This window comes from Hipposideros armiger, unplaced genomic scaffold (genome assembly GCF_001890085.2).
Source record: "Hipposideros armiger isolate ML-2016 unplaced genomic scaffold, ASM189008v1 scaffold_97, whole genome shotgun sequence".
NCBI classification, from domain to species: Eukaryota; Metazoa; Chordata; class Mammalia; order Chiroptera; family Hipposideridae; genus Hipposideros; species Hipposideros armiger.
The window spans coordinates 773658-779057 of NW_017731447.1; positions in this window are offsets into that span (position 1 = coordinate 773658).

Sequence of the window (5400 nt, forward strand, 5' to 3'; positions counted from 1 at the left end):
CAAATTATTCCCTGTTTTGCTACTCTTTCCATTTGAGTTAATCTGCAAGTCTAAAGTCCAAGCAGGTGCCAGAGTTATTCCTGCAACTGGCACCAAATTGCATTCGGAAAGCGCAATTAGCACTTTGCTAATGTGCCTCAGAATGGGATAATCTACATATTACCCAAAGGCAGCCACGGTCCCCACTGCACTTTACCTTAATGTGCCAATATACAGACTGCCCTGCTAACAGGCCTTTGCAAATCTCAGCATTTGCCAGGCAGGCGACCTGGCCTCTCCATTTACACAGAGCAGGAAGGACCTCCTGGGGATAGCAATTAATAATCCAAGATGCACTCTCTCCATCCTCCCTCCACTCCCTTCTCTTCCTGAACTATTCAGTCTACAAACCACTGTGGGGTGTGGTCAACACCTGTTCCAGGGCAGGGGAGAAGTCAACACCTGTTCCAGGGCAGGGGAGACACAGCGGCCCAGGATGGCGTGTTAGGCCCCAAATGCGGGGTGGAGGGCCCCCCACACAAGGGCAGCTCAGCTTAAGGTCTGCAGCCCTGAGCACTGTGGGAAGTTTCTGTACGACAGGGTGGCCACAGCAGGCCTGGCCTGGCATGTCGGAGCTCCAGTGAGGTACAGAGGAGGCCCCTGCAAGGGACAGCCAAGCGAGGAGTGTGGGCACCTGAGAGGATTGGGAGAGGCTTCCATACTAGGTTGGGGGGACAGCCTGGCGCAGGCTGGTAGGCCAAGTTGGGTGAGAAGGGCATCCACACCAGAAAGAGGTGCTGGTAGGAAAGGAAGGCCGATTACATACCGGGGGACTGATCAAATGAGAAAATACGTTCAAGATAACAGCAACCAGATTCCCCCCTATTAGAAGAGGAAGCTACAAATATAAGAAGGGAGAAAATTAAAGTGAATTCTGAGGTGTTAGGCTGGAATTTGGCATAGCTATGTGAGCTCATGGTTGTTAACATATAAATATATATATAGATGTTATAGATATATATATATAGATGTTAACATATAAATATATATATAGATATATATATATATATATGCAGATGCAACTGTATGTGTGCACACACCTACAAGTAAATACACGTGTATTATAGCTACTTCTCCACTCCGTCCACCAAGAGGGCCTGGGAGCCACCCTCATACCAAGGAGCACGCTTGGCCTCTGGATCATGGTTTACACATCTCCTTCTGCACTGAGAGAAGCCAGGCTCCTTGGGAAATGGGCTGATTCCACACGGGGACAAGGAAAGTACAAGAGGAACGTGGGATAGCTTACTATTCCAGAGGCGGGAAATACTCAAAGAGTGGTGGGGACATGTGCACAGGACACAGCCAGCAGCTTGTAGGGACTCCCACTGGGCAACTCAGAGCATCAAAATCAATAACGATAACAAGAAGTTACCATCCACTGATTAAAATATGAAACCACGAGTTCATACTGATATAATCGGACAAACTGAAGTTTGATCAAGAACGGGATATTGACCTAATCTCAACGTATCTCCACACAGTTATTTACAAAGGGGACGACAGGAACTCTGGGGTAGAGAAGGCTGGCAGACACCACCTTAAGCAAATATCAGATCAGTAGGACTGGGACAAATCAGGTGTCACCTGATAAGATGCAACAAGAACACAGCATCCCTTCTGTGACACTCCTGCTGCAGACGCACAGTGTGAATATTATCATGAGGATCAGACAAAGCCTATGTGAGGACATTGATCAAAACAGTTGGCCTGGAGTCTTCAAAAGTGTCAAGGTCTTGAGTGTTTAGAAAACACCGGGGATTGGTTCCAGATTGGACACTACGGAGACACAACAAAATGCAGTGTATGATCCTAGACCGGGTCCGTTAGCTAGAAAGATCATCATTGGGGCAGCCGGCAAAGCTTGCCTGGAGTCTGAGGAGTCTATGTTGGTACTGGATCAGTTCATTTCCTGCCTTTGATGATTGTCTATGGTCACGGAAGAGCATGTCCTTGCTTGTAGGATATATAAACAAAAGTATTGATCGGTGATGGGCATCACGTACTCTGAAACAGGTCAGGAAAAAGGTGTTTGCACTGTGCCTGCAGTTTTCCTGTGATTGAGATTGTTTCCAGTAAACCATTCGAGAAGCTATAGCCATGATGACAGCAAAAGGCTTGCGTCTCCTTCAGCCAACATTGTCTGGTCACGCTCTCGATGAGCTCAGTCTGCTGGGGACACTGAGTGAGTCAGCCTCGCACCACTGTGGTGAGGTCATCATAGTCCTCCCACCATTTTAAATACCCTGAGTGGACGAGCATGTGGAGGGGAGGCGGGTGGGCGCCTGCGTCCTGCTGGAGCCCTGTGTTGATTTTAAAAAAGATTCAAAGCCACGCGAATTGGGAAGACAGACAGAAGTCTCCCAACTGACATGAGCACAGGGTCCTTGGGCAGGAGAGCAGTGTCCTGGCTTCCCGTCTCCTGTCTGCTCCTCATGTGCTGCTCTCTAGGGCTCTACCCTAAGAGGCTTTGCCTCCTCTTCCTACCCATGAAGGCTGGCAGAGCAGGAATACACAGAGGGTGCCAAAAAATATATATACACATTTTAAGACAGGAAAAAACTGTATTAAAACTGTAATACAGTGAAAGACGCTAACATTCAATTGATGAACGCCATCTTTTGAGCGAACGTCATACTACACATTGCTACCATAATTCAATTCAACCTCGAAGAGTAATACATAGATACCATCTCTTAAAATGTGTACCTTTTTTTGGCACCCCCCGGTATATGCTGGAAAGCCGATATGTTCCTCTCCAGGGTCTGACCTCCTACATGCCAAGGGTGAGAAGCCGCTTACGGTGTAGACTTGAGTTCACACCTGTGTGTCTGTGTGCCACCAGTGTAAACACAGTGAAGACTAACTACCTGATTCACACCCAGGACAGGGTGACCAGATGGCAAGAGGTCTTAAAACCATGTCAGGAGAAGACTCAGGCGAGATGGGCTATCTGCCCTTAGATGCTTGAGGAGGGGGCCATGGGAGAGACTGATGCACCTCGCATCGCTCCAGGTCAGGAACTAGGACCAATGGTGGAAGACGAAGGGAACATAAGGAAGGAACTTTCTAACACTGGATCTGCCTCCAACATGGCCAGGTGTTCTCTGTGGTCTGAGCCCAGTCAAGCAACCCTGAACGGCCATCTGTGAGGGAGCTACAGCAATGAGCTCGTCCGTGTTAGGACTTCAGGGAAGACCAGATTCTCTGGACACGGCTCGGGCCAGAAACAGGAGCCAAAGGTTCAGTGAGCAGAGAGAAGATGGACATTCCTGGGCTTTGCTTAAGCCAGCAGGACAGTCCCACCAAGCCAGGACCTCTCCCCCTCCCCCAGCAGCACACCCTCCGCCACCAGGTCCCAACTTTTCCAGACTTCACTGCACCTCAGTGCATTATATCTGGGACGCTGTGACCTCCCAGATGTGTGGCTTCCTCACCACCACCCTAAGTCCGGTCTCACCTGTTCCCAAAGCAAGGCGGCTCACCCGCCTGATGAGGACTTGGCCTCATCCTTCCATTACCACTTTGTCTTAATTCGACCCTTGACCCCCAAAGTTTCCATGTGAAAAATCGTCAGCCATTGCCAAGTCCAACATACACACATATACGGGATGGTTTCAAATTTGCATTCATTGCTTCGGTTGAACTGATTCAAAGAAGGGAGGCACAGCGATTTTCAGAAGGCAGAGGACAGGGCCTCTCGGTAGCACATGAAGACGACGTTTCAGCTTATTGGGTTGTCACACTGGGTACGTTATTCCCCAGGGGTCCGGAGGAAGAATGAGACTGGGGAAATCTTTGACATTTGATGTTTCAATTTCCCAAGACATATTACGCCGGTTAAATTTCCAGCTTGGATGCAATTCCAAGCCCACCCAGTGCCCAGCCCCACCCTTCTCACACCCCCACTGCAAGTTTTAAGGACACCGGTTCATTTCTCATGACTCAGCTTATACCCCACTCAGATCCACTGGCACAAATCACTTTTACATAACCCATGTGTTCATGTCACTCCTAGTTAGCGACTTTGTGTCTTCGAGTTTATCTAGCGGCAAAGTCCAATGTTGAGAATAACTGACAGCCATTTTTTTTTTAATTTCTGGAAGTAATTTCTTAATTCACTTGCATGCTGTTTCTGCCACACTGTGTGGCAAGCCCTCTCTGTGGTGTCACCTACCCAATGTGGAAATGCCAGTGAATGTGCCACAGACAAGAGTGGATGAGGGGCTGGACTGGCAGACCCAAGACCTGGCCTCCATATTGGCCCTGCTGCTAACTTCCTGGTCACCTCTGGAAAATCCCGTTGGACTTTCCTGCTTCTGNAAGCACAGCAAAGTGCCACAGGATGCCGTCCTCTCTGGGAGGCAGATTCTGTCCCTGCTCTAAGGACCCGTGTGTATTGACTTTCAGGTCAGTCTCCAATTGCTCTGCCCCATCCATTCGTCCATCCAGTGGTTCCATAGCTGTCTCTTCATTGTCCAGACACCATGTTGGGGAAGTAAAGGTGAAGAATGCCTGCCCGCGTAGGTAAGGGGAGCCCCTCACATACATTGTCAGATGTACTGCTCAGTGATGAAGGTATGCCCTCCTCTCAAAACAAGCAGAGAGCCTCTGACCCAACTCCAGTAGGAGGATGAGCACACGTTGTCCCCCATCTACAATGGGTCAGCAGTCAGAGGTGTGGCAGTGCCATCCCTGCCAGAGACTTGGGGCCGATCCGCATTCTTCAACCACCAGCAGAGCAGTGGGTCAACCCCTGCCTTCGGAGAGCTCCTCCCCTGCGTCCCCAGCACCCACCTCAGCATGAAGTGGCCCCTGAGGAAGCCTCAGGGTGACCACCCGTGCAAGCAGGGACTTGGCTGCGAGTTGTGCCACCTTAAGAAGGAAGGGGAAAAAAAACCACACTGAAGGCATGTGAGCTCCCGCTCTGTGCCAGAAATCCTACTGCCTGTCACGAGCCAGACATGATGTATAGGAATAATAAGACCCCTTGAACTACCCATTAAGTGCTGTCAGCAAATCACGTGATTTCATTTTTAATATTGCACATATCTGGCCCCTGGTAAATAATGATGATGCTATCTCCACTCGTCTGGATGATAAACAGAGCTCCCTCCCATGCCGGAAAGGCACAGTCTCGTCTCCAGAGCCGTCTCTGAGCAGAGGCTAGTAAAGGAAGAGGCACACGGCCCGCTGAGCGTTCCTGGGCTTGGGCTTCACGCCTGCACTCTGCTGGATGCCTTCGCAGACAAGGGAGGGCTCCCGCACATTCCGACTTTGTACCCACCGGCCAACTTCCCATGGCTTCCTTGAGAGCATGGCTGCTGCATACACATGACTTGCTCAGAGTAACCTTCCCTG